Source organism: Salvelinus fontinalis, chromosome 12 (genome assembly GCF_029448725.1).
Source record: "Salvelinus fontinalis isolate EN_2023a chromosome 12, ASM2944872v1, whole genome shotgun sequence".
Taxonomy (NCBI): domain Eukaryota; kingdom Metazoa; phylum Chordata; class Actinopteri; order Salmoniformes; family Salmonidae; genus Salvelinus; species Salvelinus fontinalis.
In genome coordinates, this window is record NC_074676.1 from 19,261,207 (window position 1) to 19,275,495 (window position 14,289).

A 14,289-nucleotide genomic window follows, 5' to 3' on the forward strand; every position below is an offset into this window, starting at 1 on the left:
CTGCTCAAAGCTCTAATGCTGCTGATGGTCATTAGTAGCCTGCCAAACTTGCTAACTGCCTGGTACTCAGCACTCTATTGTCCCTCTAATAATTCTGACATCAATGCAAATGTAATCAAAAATGTAATCAAACACTTCATGAGAGCCCATGAGCTCATGTTGCGCAACATTTCTATAGGTTATGCAATTGCATGAGAAAACAGAGGGATGGCCTCTATTAGAAAGAGGCGGATCAAATCAGCTTTATTTATTTCCTAATTTTAAGCACATTGCTTCTCTACAACAGAAGTATAGCCTACCTGGCTGGCATGAAAATTTGCCACTGGAAAAACATCCTCCATTCGCTATTTAAGTGCATAGATAACATGTAAACGTCCCTTTTTTAGGACCCTGTCTTCCAAAAATCATTTGTAAAAATCCAAATAACTTCACAGATCTTCATTGTAAAGGGTTTAAACACTGTTTCTCATGTTTTTCAATGAACCATAAACCATTTATGAACATGCACCTGTGGAACGGCCGTTAAGACACGAACAGCTTACAGACGGTAGGCAATTAAGGTCACAGTTCTGAAAACTTAGGACACTGAAGAGGCCTTTCTACTGACTCTGGAAAAACACCAAAAGAATGATGCCCAGGGTCCCTGACCATCTGCGTGAATGTGCCTTAGGCATGCTGCAAGGAGGCATGAGGACTGCAGATGTGGCCAGTGCAATAAATTGCAATGTCCGTACTGTCAGCCGCGTAAGAAAGCACTACAGGGAGACAGGATGGACAGCTGATCGTCCTCGCAGTGGCAGACCATGTGTAACAACACCACCTGCACAGGATCAGTACATCCGAACATCACACCTGCGGGACAGGTAAAGGATGGCAACAACAACTGCCCGAGTTACACCAGGAATGCACAATCCCTCCATCGATGCTCAGACTATCCGCAATAGGCTGAGAGAGGCTGGACTGAGGGCTTGTAGGCCTGTTTTAAGGCAGGTCCTCACCAGACATAACGGGCAACAATGTCGCCTATGGGCACAAACCCACCGTCGCTGGACCAGACAGGACTGGCAAAAAGTGCTCTTTACTGACGAGTCGCGGTTTTGTCTCACCAGGGGTGATGGTCGGATTCGCATTTATCGTCGAAGGAATGAGCGTTACACCGAGGCCTGTACTCTGGAGCGGGATGAATTTTGGAGGTGGAGGTTCGTCATGGTCTGGGGCAGTGTGTCACAGCATCATCGGACTGAGCTTGTTGTCATTGCAGGCAATCTCAACGCTGTACGTTACAGGGAAGACATCCTCCTTCCTCATGTGGTACCCTTCCTGCAGGCTCATCCTGACATGGCCCTCCAGCATGACAATGCCACCAGCCATACTGCTCGTTCTGTGTGTGATTTCCTGTAAGACCGGAATGTCCGTGTTCTGCCATGGCCAGCGAAGAGCCCGGATCTCAATCCCATTGAGCACGTCTGGGACCTGTTGGATCGGAGGGTGAGGGCTAGGGCCATTCTCCCCAGAAATGTCCTGGAGCTTGCAGGTGCCTTGGTGGAAGAGGGGGGTAACATCTCATAGCAAGAACTGGCAAATCTGATGCAGTCCATGAGGAGGAGATGCGCTGCAGTACTTAATGCAGCTCGTGGCCACACCAGATATTTAGATTTTGACCCCCCCCCCCCCTTTTTGTTAAGGGACACATTATTCCATTGCTGTTCGTCACATGTCTGTGGAACTTGTTCAGTTTATGTCTCAGTTGTTGAATCTTGTTATGTTCATACAAATATTTACACATTAAGTTTGCTGAAAATAAACGCAGTTAACAGTGAGAGGATGTTTCTTTTTTTGCTGAGTTTATTTTGTTTCCCTGCCCGTTTCGAGACAGTTGTCCATTCTAAATCAAAACAAATTTCACAAACAGTGCATTTGGAAAGTATTCAGACACCTTCCCTTTATCCACATTTTGTTACGTTACAGCCTTATTCTAAAATGGATTAAATGGAACATTTTCCTCATCAATCTAAACAGAATACCTCATAATGACAAAGTGAAAACAGGTTTTTAGACATTTTTGCAAATGTATAAAAAAATCAACAACAGATACTTTAATTACGTAAGTATTCGAACCCTTTGCTATGACACTCGAAATTGAGCTCAGGTACACCCTGTTTCCAGTGATCATCCTTGAGATGTTTCTACAACTTCATTGGAGTCCATCTGTGGTAAATTCAATTGATTGGACATGATTGGGAAGGTCACACACCTGTCTATATAAGGTCCCACAGTTGACAGTGCATATCAGAACAAAAACCAAGCCATGAGTTCGAAGGAATTGTCCGTAGAGCTCCGAGACAGGATTGTGCCGAAGCACAGATCTAGGGAAGGTTACCAAAAGATTTCTGCAGCGTTTAAGGTCCCCAAGAACACAGTGGCCTCCATCATTCTTAAATGGAAGAAGTTTGGAACCAACAAGACTCTTCCTAGAGCTGACTGACCGTCCAAACTGAGCAATTGGGGGTGAAGGGCCTTGGTCAGGGAGGTGACTAAGAACCCAATGGTCCCTCTGACAGAGCTCCAGAGTTCCTCCTTGGAGATGGGAGAACCTTCCAGAAGGACAGCTATCTCTGCAACACTACACCAATCAGGCCTTTATGGTAGAGTGGCCAGACGGCAGCCGCTCCTCAGTAAAATGTACGTGACAGCCCGCTTGGAGTTTGCCAAAAGGCGCCTAAAGGACTCTCAGACCATGAAAACAAGATTCTCTGATCTGATGAAACCAAGATTGAGCTCTTTAAATAGTTAAATAAATAATGGTTACATATACAAAAAAACAAATGCCAAGAGTAACAAAAGTCTGGAGGAAACCTGGGGTTGGGGCTCTCGAATGGTGCAGCGGTCTTAAGGCACTGCATCTCAGTGCAAGAGGCGTCACTACAGACACCCTGGTTCAAATCCAGGCTGAATCACAACCGGCCGTGATTGAAGTCCCATACGGTCCCTGAGCCAACTCCCCGTGCTTGCCGTTGGGAGATAGTGACCGGGCAGGCACCGTGTTATGTGGTAAAGCGCACGTGTCTACAGTGCACACTCATAGCCCGTTGCGCTATATTCCAGCTCCCCGCATTTGCCGGGCTAGAATTGGCATCCAGCCAGGACGGATGGTGCTGGCTCAGCGCTCCTGGCCTCCAGTGCGTCTCTTCGGCCCAGGTTATCCTGCGCCAGCTCTACGCACGGTGTCCCCGGTTCGCAAGCACAGCCCTGTGCGGCCTGTTCCAGCTCCCCGCACTTGCCGGGCTACAGGGGGTATCCAGCCAGGATCTTGTTCTTTGTGTGCAGGTAGTTTGCACATCGAAGCTGTTCGGTCGTTGTATTCTTTATTGTTTTGTCCTTTCAAACTTTCCCTTCGTTATTCAATTATGTGGAACTCAAAGAACGCTGTGCCTTGGTCTCTTCCTTTCGACGACACCCGTTACAAAGGATTCACATGTGAAGCAATGTGATAAACAGAGTGAGTAGTTTATTAAACAACCAAAGATTTCAAGACTAAAAGTGGTAAAAGTAGTAACCTACAATAAGGAAAAACTGCAGGTAAATATACACTTCATCTAGTCCTTGGCCTGTATCTTAATCTGAATTTTGTTAAGGTCATTTTGTCCTTTACATTACCATCTCTGGTAAACACACACTTTATCAAATAAAATCTACGTTTATTTGTCACATGCACATGATTCAGAAGGCGTAAACGGTACATTGAAATGGTTTCGTGCATAGTAGCAATATAAAAAACAAAGTGTATAGATATAAATAGTTTATAATTAGATGATGCTTACCCAACACACTTGTCTAAATTGATGGGTCTTGTGAAGGAAATACTATACTATAAATCTAGCTAAGTGGATGGGTCACTATTGTCTAGACATCAACACGTTCATGAAATACAATATATGGCGTAATCACCCCCAGACACACCTGGCTAACTAGATGGGTCATGCAATCATCCTTCGAAGTGGAGTCTTTTGTTTAGACATCAAATCAAATTTTATTAGTGACATGCGCTAAATACAACAGGTGTAGTAGACCTTACAGTGAAATGTTTACTTACGAGCCTCTAACCAACAATGCAGTTTAAACATTTTTTATACAAATAAGAAATAAAAGTAACAAGTAATTAATAAAGAGCAGCAGTAAAATAACAATAGCAAAACTATATACAAGGGGGTACCGGTACAGAGTCAATGTGCGGAGGCACCGGTTAGTCGGTAATTGAGGTAATATATACATGTAGGTAGAGTTATTAAAGTGACTATGCATAGACAATAACAACAGAGTAACAGCGGTGTAAAAGGATGGGGACAATGCAAATAGTCTGGGTAGCCATTTGATTAGCTGTTCAGGAGTCTTATGGCTTGGGGATAGAAGCTGTTTAGAAGCCTCTTGGACCTAGACTTGGCGCTCCGGTACTGCTTGCCATGCGGTAACAGAGAGAACAGTCTATGACTAGGGTGGCTGGAGTCTTTGACAATTTTTGGGGCCTTCCCCTGTGATACCCCCTGGTATAGAGGTCCTGGATAAAACACACGCCACTGTTTTATCCTGCCGATACAGCGTATAACTAGCCAGCTGTATGTTGATAGTGTCATCGTTCAGCCATGACTCCGTGAAGCATAAGATATTACAGTTTTGAATGTCCCGTTGGTAGTTTAATCTTCCGCGTAGGTCATCGATTTTATTTTCCAAAGATTGCACGTTTGCTAGCAGAATGGAAGGAAGTGGGGGTTTATATGATCACCTAAGAATTCTCAGAAGGCAGCCCGCCCGCCCGCCGGCCCCTTTTTCTCCGCCTTCTCTTCACGCAAATGACGGTGATCTGGGACTGTTCCCGGGAAAACAGTATGTCATTCACCTTGGGCTCGTCAGACTCGTTAAAGGAAAAAAAAAGATTCTGCCAGTTCGTGGTGAGTAATAGCAGTTCTGATGTCCAGAAGTTATTTTCGATCATAAGAGACGGTAGCAGCAACATTATGTACAAAATAAGTTACTAACAACGCAAAGAAACAATCAAAAAAACACAATTGGATAGGAACACGTAAAGCATCAACCCTCTTCTCTGGTGCATTCTTAACATGTAGCTACTAGCTAGCTAGCTAAACAATGAACATGCATCATCTCGACTCATACTACTACCAATACAAACATTGTCATAGCTGTAGTATGAATCTGCAGGTAGCTAAAGCTAACAACTAGGTTCAATGCTAGCTAGCTAACATTAGGCTATAACTAGTAATGCAAATGGTTTTCTGATTCGAATAATATTACTTCACAGATCATACACGTAACTTTAGCTAATGTTTCTAGCTAGCTAACAGTACGCTTTAACTTGCAAGGAAAATTAAAACGTATAATATCTGAACATTTTGCTCGACTCCTACTTGTAAACATGGATGAGTGCTTCACGGCAGACTAGAACCATTTTAACTCTGTTTTGTTTGTAGCTTTACCTTGTTTGGCAGGTGTTGTGTCAAGTCACTCTGGTTAACACTGACTGTGGCTTGTGCAGAAAGTAGCCCATCACTTTTTCCAACTGATCTGTCAATAGCGCCTGCTAAATTCAGGGCATCAATGTTGTTGAGAAAAGTAGCAAAACTTTAGTAGTTCTTGATGGCTGGCGTTATATCTTTCAAAAACCGCGTGGTAGAAAGGACTATCAACATATACTGAGCAGCTCACGTTATAGACAGAATCATGCTACATAGCAGACCAATCCAAGCTCATCTCCCGGCATGTCTAACCATGGCTAGTGGGAAGGTTCCTACCTTTTTCCATAGCTAAACCAACTCGTAATTTAACAATTTTATTTGTATTTACGGATGATATACAAGGTTGGAATTAAGGCACATAAAATTCACATGTTCCAGAAGGCATTTCTTCCAAAAAAAGCATTTTGTTAAATGCCTCTCCTGTGAAGAAGTGACGTGAGACATACGCCTAATTTCCTGAAAGTTAAGGAGTATGAATACTTTCTGAAGGCACTGTATACTTCCAATAATGTTTTTAATTGGTACCGGGCTACCTTCAGAGGAGTGTTGTGAGGCGTGTGGTGTCCTAGAGCAAAACGGACATATTTGTGTGTAGCCCAAACTGTTAAGACACTACAGACAGAAGTTGGCAGATCGGCAGTACTGACTTCAGACGAGTCCCATTGAGTCTCAACTTTCTATAGAGGGGTCATATTAGTTTGCAAAACCGTTTGGACGCTTCTGACATTTTCGCGAGAAGAACAATTTTCGGGATGTTTCCTGGTCTGACAAACACCGCTGTAGCTCTGTCACTTTCCACTGCAGAGGTGGAATGCTAACAACGGCTTATGCGGAGGATTGAGACGCAGCCTATGCAAAAAAACGATATCTCTCGCTTAAACAGACTGATTTTGATGGGGATTATTTTATTATGCAAATTAGATTTTTGCGGGGGCTCAGACATCTACTCTAGGGGAAAGGCAATGTTCCCTAATGCTGCGGTTTTCTAAGGTAATTAGGGATAGGCTTACGGTGAAACTGGAGGGTGCGCAATTCAAATAAATAATCATACAAATTATGGATATTAAACATTTAGGTACATATAAGAGTCTTATATGGGCTGAAAGCTTTAGTTATTGTTAATCTAACTGCACTGTCCTATTTACAGTAGCTATTACAGTGAAAACATGCCATGTGATTGTTTGAGGATGATGCCCCACATCAAAATATTTTTTCACCGGCACAGGTTTCATACATTCACAAATAACGATTAAATATTCACTTACTTTTTGAAAATCTTCCTCTGATTTGTCATCCAAAGGGTCCCAGCTATAACATGTAGTGTCGTTTTGTTAGATAAAATCCTTCTTTACATCCCAAAAAGTCAGTTTAGTTGGCGCCATCGATTTGAATAATCCACTCGTTCAACATGCAGAGAAAGGAATCTGAAAATCTACCCCTCAACTTTGTTTCAACAAGTCAAAAAAAAAATCTATTTACTCCGCAGATGTAATCAAGCTATAATATTTCTTACAGAAAGAAGTATATTCAATAGGAAACCAATTTTAGCAGATGCGTCCTGTCTTCATGGCGCGCACAAACACGAATTTCCAATACTGTGTCTACTGTACTAAAACTGCTATTTCTTATTCGTTTCTGAAGTTACAAGCCTGGAACCTTGAACATAGACTGCTGACACCCTGTGGAAGCCATAGGAGCCAGGGAGCTCATTTTCAATTTGACCTTAATATTGCATTTCTAAGAGGATGGTCTCTCAAAATATATATTTCGGGTTGGTTTTTCTTTGGTTATTCTCCGACTATATCTATTGTGTTATATTCTCCTACAATATTTTTACATTTCTACAAACTGCAAAGTGTTTTCTTTCCAATGATACCAATTATATGCATATCCTGGCTTCATGGCCTGAGCTATAGGCAGTTTACTTTGGGCACCTCATTCAGGCGCATATTGGGGAAAAAAGGGGCCTAGCCCTAAGAAGTTTTAACCTGAAAGAGGACTGCTTCAATAGATTGATTAGTTCTGTGTCTGTCTGGGCTAGTTGAAAACACAGCAGACTAAAATGCCTATTCCTGGAGCTCTGAATCAGAGAGTGACTGTTTGGTCTCGGGTTTGGCTCATCATCGTCATCATCTGGTCTTCTGGAGCCGACGAGATGAAAAGTGGGACTTCCAAATTTGCCTGTTCTCCATTGCATACCTAAATTAGAAACCGCAGTGACCAAAGCGCTGCCCTAAGTGTGTGTTTGTGTGTGTGTCCGTGTCCTTATAGCTGAAATCCTTAAACTGTTACGTCTGTTTCCGATATTTTAACAAAGAAGCTACTGCAAACAACAAACACTCTTTCTTTCCCTTGGAATTCACTGCACGCATGATAGAACAGAAGCAATGACCATGTGGTGAACAGTGGCACTGTTTCCCCTAATGCGGATTCCATCTTTAACTTCTCGTTTGTCCGTGTGTGAGTGAGACAGATAATGTTGTCTGAGGCTTTGGCCAATCCCAGACAGAGTGACAGGAGGCGTCTGTCAGGTGTGACAAGGAAAGACCGGTGTCTGGCAACACCCACTGATGAGCGATGACTGTGTGGAAATGAGAGGGTCCAGAGATCCATCTCTCACTGACAGTCTTCATCGCTCTTCTCTGTCACTAGGTCTACCAACATGACCTCCTGTCCATCAATCTGTCTTTAGGTCTTTCTGGTTCTCACTGGCTCTAGATCAGTTTGTGTCTGGAACTGTCTGTCTGTCCTTGTTTGCATTCTCTGTCTGCTGTAGGTCTGTTAGCCCATTGAATCTGTCTGTCTCTGGGTGTGTGTAGAGATGGTTGGTTCCTTCTCAGTCGGTGAATACTGAACATGTGCTTGAATAAAATGTAATGCTGCGGCAGATACCCATCCTCTTGGTGTTCCATCTGGGAGCCGTAGCAAATCTCTCTCTCACTTGCTCTCTCTCTCTCTCCATCCCCACCATCTCTCTCCCCCCGTCTCCCCCTCTCCCCACGTCTCCCCCTCTCCCAGGTGCAGAATTTCATCAACACAGATGATGAATCATATTCACGACTCTGGGTGTGAGAGAAAAAAGCGCAACAGTTTCCAGGAGTTTATAATCCAAACTCTCTGTTCTCCCACAGGTACAGGTAACAACAAAACAATAGAACCCTGGATTGCATCATCAAAACGGAGCATGAAAAGACTCACCCCAAAAACAGTTTAATCATGCTTGTTTCGAGGAAGAAAGGTGTGCATCAAACTCTCCGAATTTGAAGTATTTTTTTTCTCAGTAAATGGACAGCATTGATTGTTGTGATGATTCTGCCACCCGCCTACACTGGCTATTCACTACAACCCAGCAACCAGGCATGTCCACCCTCTTGCATGGGTTTTCTCTCCATTCTCCCTTCACCCTCCCTCTCTCCTCCGCCTTCCTCTCATCCCTCACGCTGTTTGTGCAGTCTTTCACTCTGTCGTTGTTCAGGCTCCTCCGGAACTTGGTAATTGCGGTGGCGACACAGTACAGTGTGTGAGGCAGCAGGTCTAATTGCTCTGTCCAGGAGTGTGGCGGGCAACGTGGCAGTGCAGGGTGATGCCATATGGCCTATGTCCTGCCCCCAGAACCTGCCCTCTGCTGGCACATCACATAGCTGCTTTCTGTTTGATGACATGGTCAGGTCATTCTTTCTTCCTTTTCAGAGACAGTTAAAGGACACAGACACCTTGTTAGGAGTGTCAGCTCAAGGTACGCCAATTTGTTACTGTTACACGCATCGGACTGAGATGTGGTCAGCAGATAATATACCTAAATTAACAGGGTGGAATGATGAAACTGGGACCTCACGATCCCACTACGCTCCCCATTGACGTCATAGCTCCCCCTAGCGGCAATACTCATATACATTACTTTCATTGCAAATACCTGGGAGGCCTAGAAATTAAACACGGTATGGCTCCATAAATAAATAACTACACTGAACAAATAAATACACGCAGCAAGCAACAATTTAAAATATTTTACTGACTTACAGTTCATATAAGGAAATCACTCAATTTAAATAATAAATAAATTAGGCCCTAATCTATGGATTTCACATGCCTGGGAATACAGATATGCATCTGTTGGTCACAGATACCTTTTTTATAAAGTAGGGGTATGGATCAGAAAACCAGTCAGTATCTGGTGTGACCACCATTTGCCTCATGCAGCGCAACACATCTTCTTCGCATAGAGTTGATAAGGCTGTTGATTGTGGCCTGTGGAATTGTGTCTGGCTGTGCGAAGACGCTGTCGTACATGCTCAATGGGTGACATATCTGGTAAGTATGCAGGCAACGAAATAACTGGGACATTTTCAGTTTCCAGGAATTGTGTACAGATTATTCCGACATGGGGATGTGCATTTTAATGCTGAGACATGGGATGATGGCAGCGGTTGAATGGCATGACAATGGGCCTCAATCTTGTCACGGTATCTCTGTGCATTAAAATTTCCATTGATAAAATGCAATTGTGTTCATTGTCCGTAGGTTATGCCTGGCCATACCATTGTGGAGAAGCACAGATCAGGGTTGGATTATACAAAAATATCCAAAACTTTGAACATCATTAAATCCATTATAAAGAAAATTTAAAGAATATGGCACCACAACAAACCTGGCAAGAGAGGGCCGCCCACCAAAACTCACGGACCAGGCAAGTAGGGCATTAATCAGAGAGGCAGCAAAGATAACCATGAAGGAGCTGCAAAGCTCCACAGCGGAGATTGGAGTATCTGTCCATAGGACCACTTTAAGCCGTACACTCCACAGAGCTGGGCTTTACGGAAGAGTGGCCAGAAAAAAGCTATTGCTTAAGAAAAAAATAAGCATACACGTATAGTGTTTGCCAAAAAAGCATGTGGGAACCTCCCCAAACATATGGAAGAAGGTACTCTGGTCAGATGAGACTGAAATTGAGCTTTTTGGCCATCAAGGAAAATGCTATGTCTGGCGCAAACCCAACACCTCCCATCACCCCGAGAGCACCATCCACACAGTGAAGCATGGTGGTGGCAGCATCATGCTGTGGGGATGTTTTTCATTGGCAGGGACTAGGAAACTGGTCAGAATTGAAGGAATGATGGATGGCGCTAAATACAGGGAAATTCTTGAGGGACACCTGTTTCAGTCTTCCAGAGATTTGAGACTGGGATGGAGGTTCTCCTTCCAGCAGGACAATGACCCTAAGCATACTGCTAAAGAAACACTTGAGTGGTTTAAGGGGAAACATTTAAATGTCATGGTATGGCCTAGTCAAAGCCCAGACCTCAATCCAACTGAGAATCTGTGGTATGACTGAAAGATTGTTGTACACCAGCGGAACCCATCCAACTGCTGGAGCGGTTTTGCCTTGAAGAATGGGCAAAAATACCAGTGGCTGGATGTGCCAAGCTTATAGAGACATACCCCAAGAGACTTGCAGCTGTAATTGCTGCAAAAGGTAGCTCTACAAAGTATTGACTTGGGGGGGGGGGGGGGGGGGAATAGTTATGCACGCTCAAGTTTTCCGTTTTTTCTTCTTGTTTTTTCACAATAAAACATATTTTGCATCTTCAAAGTGGTAGGCATGTTGTGTAAATCAAATGATCAAACCCTCCCAAAATACTTTTTTTGTCACAGGTTGTAAGGCAACAAAATAGGAAAAATGCCAAGGAGGTGAATACTTTCACAAGCCACTGTACATATTTGTGTAGGTCACATTACCTCTGCTTATTATTATCATTGTTATCTTATTATTATCAATTCTGCTCTGACTTGAGATTCAGGATGAGAGGGATTGTGTGATACTTAGTCACTCTGGTAAAGAGCATCTGCTAAATAGACAAACATTTTGCGGTTTTAAGATGACTTCAAAGCCATAATGACCCTTTAAAGACTGAAGCAGTCTCACAGAGTTTGAATTATGCAGTCATTTTTATTCCATAACGAGTGACTCCAATTGGCTTTAAGTCTTTAGGTCTCTCCACCCACTCACTCCTGCGTCTTCCTGGTACTCTGCTCTCTCTCTCTCTCTCTCTCTCTCTCTCTGACTCTCCCCATGGCAATCAGTTAATCAAGATGACACGCAGATTAAAAAGCGGATCCTAATTGGATTTGGGTGATGATGATAAGACATTTACTGTATTTTGTGTGCTGATATGACGTCACCACATCAGTTGAGAATAGGATTGAACAGTTTACATGTAGATGTCTGTAGATGTCCTTATGATAATCGCTGCTGATTCTCTGCAGAATTTAAAAAAAAAAGCTAGAGCAGCAGCAGTGATGTGCTGATGACTGAGGAAGAGACTCTGGTAAACAAACCACTGATGGGTAAGCATTCACTCACTGAGCCGAGCAATGTGCATCTGGCTTGATGAATCCATCCCCTCTACTAAACACAGCTGCATGCAGGCGGGAAATACTGTATTCTGTATATAGAGTCTGGCTTTGGTTGTGTGTTCCTCACAAATTATTACTTATATAGTGCACTACTTTTGCCCATAGCCTCACATAGTGCCGAAGAACGGTCTAGTTATCTGGTCTAGTTCTTACATCTTATGGAGTGTCCAGCCCTCAGACTCTTTATCATGGCACCTGTATTAGACATATTGTCAGGCTTCAGCTTTTCTTTGTGAAAAATATCCTAAATAATCGCACTAATTTCTATGAAAAAGTGACTCAATAGTCTACTCTACTACATGGAGACACTGTACATGTTCAGGCCTGTATTGGGAGACTTTATTTCAAATCAAATCAAATTTTATTTGTCACATACACATGGTTAGCAGATGTTAATGCGAGTGTAGCGAAATGCTTGTGCTTCTAGTTCCGACAATGCAGTAATAACCAACGAGTAATCTAACCTAACAATTCCACAACTACTACCTTATACACACAAGTGTAAAGCGATAAAGAATATGTACATAAAGATGTATGAATGAGTGATGGTACAGAACGGCATAGGCAAGATGCAGTAGATGGTATAGAGTACAGTATAGACATATGAGATGAGTTATGTAGGGTATATAAACATAAAGTGGCATAGTTCAAAGTGGCTAGTGATACATGTATTACATAAAGATGGCAAGATGCAGTAGATGATATAGAGTACAGTATATACATATACATATGAGATGAGTAATGTAGGGTATGTAAACATTATATTAAGTGGCATTGTTTAAAGTGGCTAGTGATACATTTTTATGTACATTTCCATCAATTCCCATTATTAAAGTGGCTGGAGTTGAGTCAGTATGTTGGCAGCGGCCACTAAATGTTAGTGGTGGCTGTTTAACAGTCTGATGGCCTTGAGATAGAAGCTGTTTTTCAGTCTCTCGGTCCCTGCTTTGATGCACCTGTACTGACCTCGCCTTCTGGATGATAGCGGGGTGAACAGGCAGTGGCTCGGGTGGTTGTTGTCCTTGATGATCTTTATGGCCTTCCTGTGACATCGGGTGGTGTAGGTGTCCTGGAGGGCAGGTAGTTTGCCCCCGGTGATGCGTTGTGCAGACCTCACTACCCTCTGGAGAGCCTTACGGTTGTGGGCGGAGCAGTTGCCGTACCAGGCGGTGATACAGCCCAACAGGATGCTCTCGATTGTGCATCTGTAGAAGTTTGTGAGTGCTTTTAGTGTCAAGCCGAATTTCTTCAGCCTCCTGAGGTTGAAGAGGCGCTGCTGCGCCTTCTTCACAACGCTGTCTGTGTGGACCAATTCAGTTTGTCCGTAATGTGTACACCGAGGAACTTAAAACTTACTACCCTCTCCACTACTGTCCCGTCGATGTGGATAGGAGGGTGCTCCCTCTGCTGTTTCCTGAAGTCCACAATCATCTCCTTTTTTTTATTGACGTTGAGTGTGAGGTTATTTTCCTGACTCCGAGGGCCCTCACCTCCTCCCTGTAGGCCGTCTCGTCGTTGTTGGTAATCAAGCCTACCACTGTAGTGTCATCCGCAAACTTGATGATTGAGTTGGAGGCGTGCATGGCCACGCAGTCGTGGGTGAACAGGGAGTACAGGAGAGGGCTCAGAACGCACCCTTGTGGGGCCCCAGTGTTGAAGATCAGCGGGGTGGAGATGTTGTTACCTACCCTCACCACCTGGGGGCGGTCCGTCAGGAAGTCCAGTACCCAGTTGCACAGGGCGGGGTCGAGACCCAGGGTCTCGAGCTTGATGACGAGTTTGGAGGGTACTATGGTGTTAAATGCTGAGCTGTAGTCGATGAACAGCATTCTTACATAGGTATTCCTCTTGTCCAAATGGGTTAGGGCAGTGTGCAGTGTGGTTGCGATTGCGTCGTCTGTGGACCTATTGGGTCGGTAAGCAAATTGGAATGGGTCTAGGGTGTCAGGTAGATTGGAGGTGATATGGTCCTTGACTAGTCTCTCAAAGCACTTCATGATGACGGAAGTGAGTGCTACGGGGCGGTAGTCGTTTAGCTCAGTTACCTTAGCTTTCTTGGGAACAGGAACAATGGTGGACCTCTTGAAGCATGTGGGAACAGCAGACTGGGATAAGGATTGATTGAATATGTCCGTAAACACACCAGCCAGCTGGTCTGCGCATGCTCTGAGGACGCGGCTGGGAATGCCGTCTGGGCCTGCAGCCTTGCGAGGGTTAACACGTTTAAATGTTTTACTCACCTCGGCTGCAGTGAAGGAGAGCCAGCAGGTTTTGGTAGCGGGCCGTGTCAGTGGCACTGTATTGTCCTCAAAGCGAGCAAAAAAGTTATTTAGTCTGTCTGGGAGCA